This window comes from Callithrix jacchus, chromosome X (assembly GCF_049354715.1).
Source record: "Callithrix jacchus isolate 240 chromosome X, calJac240_pri, whole genome shotgun sequence".
NCBI lineage: Eukaryota > Metazoa > Chordata > Mammalia > Primates > Cebidae > Callithrix > Callithrix jacchus.
Window position 1 is genome coordinate 22,349,264 of NC_133524.1, and position 11,067 is coordinate 22,360,330.

An 11,067-nucleotide genomic window follows, 5' to 3' on the forward strand; every position below is an offset into this window, starting at 1 on the left:
AGATATTATACATTTTGAAAGAGACAAATCATGCTAACTAGAGTTCCCAACATCCCTGCTTGAGTGTTTAAAATGTGGTTCCCTGAGGCTGAGGCAGGTGGATCACTTGAGGTCAGGAGTTCGAGACCAGTCTGGCCAATATGACAAAACTCCATCTCCACTAAAAACACAAAAAAGTTAGATAGGCGTGGTGGCACATGCCTGTAATCCCAGCTACTCAGGAGGCTGAGGCACAAGAATTGCTTGAACCTGGGAGGTGGGGTTTACAGAGAGCCAAGATCACACCACTGCACTTCAGCCTGGGAGACAGAGCAAGACTCCATCTCAAAACAACAAAATGTAGTTTCCAAGGTCTCACACACACACACACACACACACTCTCTCTCTCTCTCTCTCTCTCTCTCTCTCTCTCTCTCTCTCTCTCTCTCTCTATCTCTCTCCCCCCAATGGGATTACTGATATCATTTGAGAAACAATCTATTTACTGCTGACAATCATGCTCTTAAGTTGGCCAAGAAAGTCAGGACAGATTTTTAAAGGATCAGGCTTTACACAAGAAGAAATTTAGGAAATAAAAAAGTAAATAAATGTACAAGACCTATATACTGTAACCTAGGATGATTTGGGCCTTTAGGGGAAATGGAAACCATTTGGCACCTTCAACTGTAATTTCTGTTCTAATGTGTTTGGCTAGGATGGGATTTTCTAGAGCATTCGTGCAGTTCATTAAATATATTATTATTTTGGCTATGTTTCTCTTTCAATTTAAGAACCCGACTCCTAGAAAATATTTGCCTGAAATGAGTCCAAATAGTTTAGGCCTCAGAAGCAAATCCATTTTGACTAATAAAAGACTAATTTTCTAAATAAAGCAATATGGCTTTTCTTAATTGAGAATCTAATTGTGAAATCCTATATCCTTAAAGCTAGCAAATTACTAGCATAGACACTTCTAAGCCTATGTAACTTGAATCAGATTTCTCATCATCAAAAAAAGGAATAATTTCTCTATCATCAAAATTCAACATGAGCTGCAAGAACATGGGCCTCAGCTGGCAATTACCCCTTGAAGTAAACAAGTCCGTATGCTGGGACCCTGGAAGATTTGGGTCTCTTCCATTACTTTTCATTCTCCCTACATCCCCTTGCCCTCCCACTCCACACCACCCACCAGCCAATCACTTTCAAATCCTTAATTAGCCTTCTTGTCTGCCCTTTATTGGGGACTAGAAATGGCTTCTGTCTTAAATGAGATTTTCTTCCTCAAATTTCAGAGACAAAACATTATTGCTCATATTTTCATGCAGAGCAGCTAGTCAGGTGTGACTGATCGAATCTCCAAGCCCTCCAGCCAGTGTTGCATAAATTGACACACACTAAAAACAAAAATTAGCATGTAACATCTGGATCTCTTTGCTCAGAAATACATCAATTAAGAATTAGTCTTCTGGTTATAAACAAATAACTTGGAGCACTGTGTCTTACAAGGGCAGATCCTACCACTCTGTCCTGGAGGAGATGCCTTTATCCTTTGGCATTGAAACAGCCATAAGAGCTGATCATTATTCAGGCTGCATCCTTTGAATTGTTGCAAACATTGTCAGCCTGGTTCTGTCTTTTTTATTATAGCCACAGGACACAGTATCTCTTCAAACCACTAGGGTCACCTGTAGGCAATCCTGCAATGTAGTGTGTGAATGACAAAATTCTAACAAAGGGGAGATTTTGTGTAATAAACAGCAGAGGGTAGAAAGGACTTTGAAAAATGCAAAGACTGAGCACATATTTCATTGCCATAAGTCTCAAGGACATGTCAATACGTTGGACTTCTTAAAATAAATTCCTTTAAGCAGATCCTGAAACCAAACTATATTCTCAGTTGTTTGTTCTGGCTCATGTATACATTCATTAAATAAAAACAAAATGAGTACTTCTTATATGTCAGACACTATATTAGCTGCTGGGGACAAGATGGCAAAATAGAGTCACTGTCCCAACCTCAGGAAAGTCTCAGTCTAGCAGGAGAAACAGTCAATGAAATAAGAAAAAACAATGCCTGTGATAAAGGCTCTGATATTATAAAATCAAGTGCTAGAGCTTTGGCAATGCAGACAAGGAGCAACTAATTCATTCCTACCAGAGATAATATTCATACTGCTGACGAGGAAGGGTAGACACCCGAGGGTGAGTGGGAGTGGGAATAGAGGGTGGGGAAGATGAGAAACGAATGATTCAGGACAAGGCAACAGCATGTATGAAGGCTTGAAAGTGAGAGACAGCATGCTCCATCATGGGAACTGAAAGATGACAACAAGAATGGAGTTAAGAGGATACAGAGAAAAGGAAAAGTTTCAAGGGAAGAAAATGGAAAAACAAGAAAAAAGTAGATTGTGAAGTGTTTTGGACTTGGCTCTAAGATCAAGGAAAAGTGGGGTTGACTGGATTATTGTGCTCAATTCTTCACTCCCTTCATGTTACAGAGCTGTCATTCTTTGCCTTTGCCATGGCTTCATGGTGGTCTGTGTATTTCTCTACCCCTTGACTTTGGGTTTAGCAATGTGACTCTGATATTGTTTGGATGTTTGTCCCTGCCCATATCTCATGTTGAAATGTAATCCCCAGTGTTGGAGGTGGGGGCCTGATAGGAGGTGTTTGGGTTATGGGGGAGGATCCCTCATGTCCTGGTGCTGTTCTGGAGATAGTAAGTTCTCATGAGATTTGGTTGTTTAAAAGTGTGGCACCTCTCTCCCTTCTCTTGCTCCTGCTTTCGCCATATAACATGCCTGCTCCCTGTTCACCTTCCACCATGATTGTAAGCTTCTGGAGGCCTCCCCAGAAGCAGATGCTAGTGCTATGCCTCCTGTCCAGCCTGCAAAAGTGTGAGCCAATTAAACCTCTTTTCTTTATAAATTACCCAGTCTCAGGTATTTCGTTACCGCAAAACAAGAATGGCCTAACACAGACTCACTTTGTCCAGTGGAATGTTAACATTCAGAGAAGGCTGGCAGAAGCTATGAATGAGCCTGCATAGTCTGGCTTACCTTTTCATACCCCTGCAATTTTCTATACCCAGCATATGCTTTAGGTTAGCCGCTGCCCCTTCTGCCTGGAGTCCAGTCTAACTGAACCTAGCCTTAGTGAGCCAAACGGCTACCAACCTACACACCTGAAAACACAAAAATGGGTATTTGTGTAAACCACTGAGATTTGGGGATGTTATATGACAGAAATTGACTAAAATATAAAAGCATGGCAAAATTTTCAAGAGGGGGGTGACAAGGCCATAGTTGTATTTCAAAATGCTCCCTGGCTCCATTATAGAGAACAGACTAAAGAAGAGAAGACCCACTGGAGGAGTTGCAGAGACCAATTGGGAGAAGGCTTTGTTAATCCAGACAGAGAGAATGATGGCCTTGCTTAGGGTGTCAGTGGTAGGGGACGGAAAGTAGCACTGATTCCTGTTTAGTATTCCTTTAGTGCAGTGTTCATTATTGTGGATTTTTTCTTTTTAATATAAAACCTATTTTCCTCTAAGACCAATATAAGCACAGTATCTCTAAGTCATTAGAGCTCAACAACTCCTTTAGCAGTTCAGCTTCATTTATTCATTCATATATTCATTCTACTGACATTTATTGAATGCCTGCCATGTATTAGAATACTAAGTTATGGCATCCCTACCATCCAAAAGCCCACAGTTCAAGAAAGAGAGACAGACACGTAAATAAATAATTACAATAATATGTTATGAGTATTGTAATATACCATGATAAAAGTGAGAATCAAGCCTAGACGGATGTAAAGGAGAACATGATCCTTTATTAATGTTCCTGGAGACATTTATATTCACTCATGTGCGCAGAGGTCTTTGATTTATTCAGATACATCCCAGGTGCCTAAGAGAAAATGTGTAACACCCAGTAGTTATCTGATAAATATTTTCGTTTTGTGCTTAGTTTTCTGATTTTCAGCTCAGATTCACCCTTCTGTCTCTTTCTGGTCTGAATCACCTCAGATAGGACATTGAACTGAGACGATCCATAGTTTCACATACCAAAGAGAATGTAGGATGGAGCCTGAGAAGATACTGCATTGGGCTTTTTTTTATTTATTTATTTATTTATTTTTAAGAGACAGAGTATCACTATATTGCCCAGGCTGGCCTCGAACTCCTGGGCTCAAGAGATCATCCTGCCTCGGCATCTAGAGTAGCTGGGACTAAAGGCGCATGACACCACACCTGGCTGCTACTGACTTTTAAGGGCAGTTCTGATAGAGTGCTAGGTTTGGAAACCACACTATTAGCAAAAGCTTCCTCATTGTGCTTCTTTGGGTTTTAAATTCTACATCAGTGAGGATTAGACTATGAAATGGTTTGGATCTGTGTCCCACCCAAATCTCAGGTTCAATTGTAATCCCCAATATAGGAGGTGGGGCCTGGTGGGAGCAGATCACAGATGTGGGCTTCTCATGAATTGTTTAGCACCACCACCCTTAGTACTGTCCTCACAATAGTGAGTTCTCATGAGATTTGGTCATTTAAAAGTATGTGGCACCTCCCCGCTTACTGTCTCTTGCTCCTGCTCCTGCCATGTAAGGAGCTGGCTCCTCCTTTGCCTTCTACCTTGACTGGAAGCTTCCTGAGGCCTTCCCAGAAGCAGAAGCCACTGTGCTTCCTGTATAGCCTGCAGAACCATGAGCTAATTAAACATCTTTTCATTTATTTATATTTATTTTTTATTTTTTAAGTTCTGGGATACGTGTGCAGAATGTGCAGGTTTGTTACATAGGTATACATGTGCCATGGTGGTTGGCTGCACCATCAACCCGTCAACCCGTCATCTAGGTTTTAAGCACCGCATGCATTAGATATTTGTCCCAATGCTCTCCCTCCCCTTCCACCCTTCCACAGCCCCTAGCGTGTGATGTTCCCCTCCCTGTGTCCATGTGTTCTCATTGTTCAACTCCCACTTATGAGTGAGAACATGCAGTGTTTGGTTTTCTGTTCCTATGTTAGTTTGCTGAGAATGATGGTTTCCAGCTTCATCATGTCCCTGCAAAGGACATGAACTCATTCTTTTATTATGGCTACATAGTATTCCATGGTGTATATGTGCCACATTTTCTTTATCCAGTCTAACATTGATGGGTATTTGGGTTGGTTCCAAGTTAACATCTTTTCTTTATAAATTACCTGCTCTCAGGTATTTCTTTATAGCAATGTGAGCATGAACTAATACAGAATGTTTGCCATATGCACTGTAGATGTGGGAAGGAAGGCACACAGCCAACAAGGACTAGCAGGATGCACAGCCAACAAGGACTAGCAGGATGCTACTACCCTTATAGAGTTTAACTTAATAAATTTATCCTGTTCTAAGTCTGGCTCTCAGTTGCCAAAATCTATGAGCTTTATTTCAGAGAGCCTGATTCACACTAACTCACAAGGGACTAAAACACACCAATATGCTTCATGATTAATTTTTTATTGCAAAATATAACTATCATGCAGACATTTTATGCTTACCTGTTTAACCAGTACATTTTTTTTCCTTTAGACATGCTATAGGGGATGCCAATCTGAAGACAGTTTGAGGTTTATGGGCTTAGAGCAAAGAAAGAGGACTTGAATGTTAAAATGGAGTCAGGTTTATTATCCTGACATAATTGCAGGGCTTGAAGTGTCAGATATTTTGGATATTTATCAAGATTCAAGGGGACCACCTCCGCAGCACAGTGTGTAGAAAGGCACTACCCATGTTTACTTGGCTCACTCTACTTTTTTCTAGGGCTTTGCTGCTGGCCAATACTTGTTTCTGACTGACACTAGGGTTTCCAAGAAGCCTCTGTAGGTAATTGCCTGCATCGAGGCCATGGTAACTTTGCATGTGGAATGTTTCAATACAGAAGGGCTGGTTAGGCAATGCAATTTGTAAAAATATCAGCAAGTAAAGTAGTGCTAAATTAAAATTTGGCTGGCTCTTTTTACAAAGTTGATTGTATCACTACACTGCTGGCACACCAATTTTATTTTGGAGTTATACCTCTAAGAAAAGGGATTAAGGAAAATTTCACAACTATTTGAACATCCATGGTCTTCCATTGAACCACAAGGCAATAAATCCTTCTGTCAGTGTTGTATTTACCTTTATATCTCCCCCAACTAATCCTTAATTGTCTAAGCAGTTTCAAGATAAAATTATACACACTAAATAAAATGTAAGCACAAGCATATAGATAATATCACCATAGGCCGGGCACAGTGGCTCAAGCCTGTAATCCCAGCACTTTGGGACGCTGAGGCGGGTGGATCACAAGGTCAAGAGATCGAGACCATCCTGGCCAACATGGTGAAACCCCGTCTCTATTAAAAATACAAAAATTAGCTGGGCATGGTGGCGTGTGCCTGTAGTCCCAGCTATTTGGGAGGCTAAGGCAGGAGAATTGCTTGAACCCGGGAGGCGGAGGTTGCAGCGAGCCGAGATTGTGCCACTGCACTGCAGCCTGGTATCTGGTGACAAAGTGAGACTCTGTCTCAAAAAAATAATAAATAATAAAAAAATAATATTACCATGGACCACCATTCTTCTCAAATTCAGCCTGTGTACATTTATCCATATGCATTTATTGCTGTCCAGGTTACTGGAACAAAGTAGCAGTTTTCAATGGGGTGTTGCTTCAGAATCACCTGCTAGGGTGAGAATAGCAGCCTCTTGCAATTTTTTACATCCTAACCAGAAGAGGAAGTTCTCTCATATTTATTTAAAATTCCTAGTTTGTTTGTTAGTATTTCTACATGGTTTCTACCAGTTAGTAAACTGGTACATGGTTTCCAGTTTCTTCTTTTTCTTTTGACGTATCTGTCCTCTTTAGATGCCTGGTTATTGGGGCCTATGAACTCACATCCCCATGGAGGTACTGGCTCCTCTGCCTCATAACATCTACAGATAGTGGCTGAAGGCCAGGCCAGACCCTAATCTGGGTCAACTCCAAAGTTCAAGGAGAGCAAAAAGGAGTCTAGGTCTGAGTACCACAGAAACCAGAGTTAATCACTCCTGTTTGTTCTCATCCCATCAAACAAATTCCCAAGTCAGGAACATACCTTTGAAGCCTCAGAGAGAGTAGCACTTGAAGAAGGAGGTCCTCATAGGTGGCATTCCATCAGCTTGGTGGGTTTGCAAGGGCAGGAATGATTGCCTGAGGCCAGGCAGTCTACCCTGTTTTCAGTCACTTCTCACCCCAAGAGACCCTGTGCTCTGCTTAACATCACTCCCATGTCTCCATACAACCTCAGTTGCATCTGGCTTGATTGTGTCCCTCAAGAGAAGTCATGTATTTGGTTTTGCCAGGAGCCCTAAAAATGTCCCAGCCTGGGACCATTTTTTATACTAATATCTCATCCAGGAGTATCTCAACCAATTTTTTATACTAATATCTCAGGACTGCCAGACCACATAGGTAATATAAATTCAGACTGCAACCCACCTGAGAAAAGGCAGTGATTATTAATTCTCACAGAGACATGGTTTTTTCACTCAAAGCTCAGGCAAAGGCAAACAAATTTCTCTGTTTTCTATCAAAAGTCAGCTGATGGATGACTTTTCTTTCTACCCAGCTGTAGCCCTTCCAGGATCCCAAGTCTAAACAAGATTCTTAGTTGCATTCCCCAACTTGTCTTTCCACAACCTTGTCTCCTGACCCCCAAAGCTATTAAAACCCAAGCTCCTTTATTACAAAACTCAGGATACAATAAGTCCTCACTTAACATCATCCGTAGATTCCAGGTCTCTGTAGAAAACCAGGTCTCTAAGCAAAAACAATGTAATATATTGAAATCAGTTTTACCATAGGCTAACTGAAAAACAGTTAAGTTCCTACAGCATATTTCTGGTCACAAAAACATCATCAAACTTCTAAATAAGGATCAAAGCACTTCTAATACGAAACACTGAAATATGTGTGAGCTATACATACATTTAAGAAAGATGAATAGAAATAAATAAGATAATCACTTACCCAGTGATTCCAATTCAAGGTCGTAAGTGGCTGGAGGATGTCCCAGCAGCTTAGCACACCAAGTGGGAGCCAGTCCTGACCAGGACGCCATTCCATCACAGAACCACTCACACACATCACACTCACTCAGATTGGTACCTTTTAAACACACCAGTAAACTTCAGGTGCACAGCTTTGGGATGTGGGAAGTACCCAGAGAAAACCCATATAGACGTGGGGAAGACATGTAGACTCCACATAGACGATGACCCAGCCTAGAATCCATTTTTTTCCTCTCATCAAGGTTATTATAGTAAAAGGATGTTGGATGAAACAATGATATTCAAGGACCTGCTGCACTCTCTTCTACTGCCAGGGAAAGCAAACTATCAGCACCTGCTTATTAATGTGGAATTGTAACTCCAGCTCTCATTTTGGCCCTAAACTATTTCCCTTACAATTTTAACTATGCATTTAAAAAGATATTTCCCTTATTTTTTCCAATACTTCTAGGTGTTCTGTAGCAGAAGGGTTTTCAGATTATTCAGTTTGCCATGTGGCCCAAAATAGAAGACCTATTGAAGTCTAGGAAGTATGTAAATGTAAACATAAACATGTCCATGCTCCGGCCTTAGAATTCCAGCCTTGCATCTAGTGATTTTAATGTGCATCTGTGCTTAAGACTCACTGTAAGAGAAAATAATAAGCTTGGATCATTATATCATTTAAGGAGACTGTTTATATTTTGCTGGAAAATAATCTTAGCTATTTTTCAAAAGAAATGAAACCTTTCTTGGCATCTACAAAGATAAAATGCTTTTGCTACAAGTGATTGCCTTTTGGTGGTTAGTTCTTTTTATAGCTAATTGTATGCAGAAGATTTTGTTGAAATTATGTATTATTATATAGTGGACAATTAAATTTTCTGAAAGGGTAAGAAAAAAATAGATGTTTACATCATGTTTCCTGCATGAAAAATTTCTTTGGCCAAAATTTTGCTGAGCTCTGAAAACATTAAAAAATATTTTTTTATCATTTGCTTTGGCCTGTCAGTATGCTATGAGCCAGTATCACAACATTTGAACTTCGGCAGTTTTTTAGCTGAGTGAATAATAATTCAGCAATTTTTAATTATGTCACTGATAACTAAACAAGTAGATGAAAAATTTCTTAATTTACATCCAGTGCTTTATTAAATATAAACAGCCTCATAAGAGGAGAAGTAAATGTGTTCACAGGCCAACAGAGAGTGCATGTGTATGAGAAAGAGTTGAGTGAGGTCCTTGATCTATACTCTGAGGGGGTGGTCAGTCAGGCAGGGCCTGGGCCAATCACCAAGGCAGATGAGGGTCCTTGTCCTGGGGGACTCACTGCTCCTGGGCACCCCAGCAGATGTAGTCTGGTCGTGTGGCCACATGGCACTCATCAATGAACTGCTGCACAATCTCCCTGGACATGTCCATCTCATCAAAGTCCTGGAACATGTCCTCCTTGCGGAACTGCTCCAGGAAGGCCTCCTGCTTCCACAGCTTGTCATATTGGTGACATGTTCTCTTGAAGAGCAAGGAGATGCTGGTGTGGTTGGCCATCATGAGCTCGCTGACCCGGTGGCTGAAGGCAGGTAGGGAGACTTCCTCAACAGGGCCAGCTGGATGCTGGCAGGGCCCCATGAGATGAAGTTGGCCAACTTCGGTTCCTGGATGCTCTGCAGGCTCTTGTGGACCTGCGTGGGGTCCACCTGTCCGTGGATGATGCTGAGGATGGTGATGGAGCAGTGGTTGGTCTGGTAGTCTTGGCCTGTGGATACCATCATGTTCTTGGGCTGCAGTAGCCATCTCATGACATCCAGGACTGTGGTCTTCCTCATGCTGGCCATTGACTGGTCCTTGGTGAGTGGGGTGTAGCTGGTCATGAGGAATTGGAGCCATGGAGTGGGAATGAGCAAGAAGATGAGGCCGATGAGGTCACTGTTCATGTGGTCGGGGTAGTGTAGGGTGGTGCTGCTGGTTGACATGATGGTGGACACCAGTTGGTTGATCTGGTAGAAGGATGGATTCTGGATGTGCAGGTGGTCTGTGGCAATCCAGTTCAGGGCTGTGTCATCCAGCACCACAACACAGTCTGTGTTCTGCATCAGCCTCTTGAGTGTGAAGAGTGAAATGTAAGGCTGGACCACCACATCGCTCATCTCATCCTGGTTGGGAAACATTGACTATGTCTGCACCAGCTTCTTAGGATAACTGCCATTCAGTCATTCTAAGAGGTAGGCACCCAGGCCAGAGCCTGCTCCCCAGCAATGGAGTGACACAGCACAAAGCCTTCTAGACTGTAACTACCATCTGCCTCCTAGTCAATGATGTCAAAAATGTCCTCATGGATCTTCTCTCCCTGGGAAAATCTGCTGGCCTAGTTATTGCCAGCTCCTCCTCCCTGCTTCGACAGGTAGATGTTCTCTGGGTTACAGAACTTGGCATAGGGGGGAGTTGAGGATGGAGTGGATCACCCAGGGCTCCAGGTCCAGCAGTATGGCCCAGGTGATGTAGTGCTCATTGTCTGCCTGGTAGACAAAGACATCCTTGTGGTCAGTGCCCTCAGTGGTGAACTCTCCCATGATGCCCTTGGAGCTGATACCATGCTCGGTGCACAGCTGTTTCCAGAACTCGAACCCAATCTGATTGCCACACTGGCCCAACTGTAGGGTGATGATTTCCCTGAGCATCGCTCCTCAGGCACCAATGTTGCAAAAAAAATTTTAAGTACCAAGTACAGCTACTATCTCATTTGCAATTTTTACTAAAACCCATTGTCTTAGTCCATTTTGTGTTGTTATAAAGGAATGCCTGAGGCTGAGTAATTTATAAAGAAAAGAGATTTATTTGGCTCACAATGCTGCACGCTATACAAGAAGCATGGCATTGACATCTGCTTCTAGTAAAAATCTTAGGAAGTTTCTACTCGTGGCGGAAGGTGAAGGGGGAGCAGATGTGTCACATGGCAAGAGAGGAAGCAACAGAGAGATAGGAGGGGTGCCCATACTCTTTTAAACAATCAGCTCTTACATGAACTAATAAA

General features: G+C 42.1%; 1 pseudogene across 1 annotated transcript; it reads right to left on the reverse strand.

Moving 5' to 3' along the window:
• Positions 1–9,161: 9,161 nt before the first annotated feature.
• LOC100405593 (tubulin gamma-1 chain pseudogene) lies at positions 9,162–10,830 on the reverse strand (annotated as a pseudogene). Its single transcript, XR_008479018.2, has one exon. The product of XR_008479018.2 is annotated as a tubulin gamma-1 chain pseudogene (transcript).
• Between the last annotated feature and the right edge of the window lie 237 nt (positions 10,831–11,067).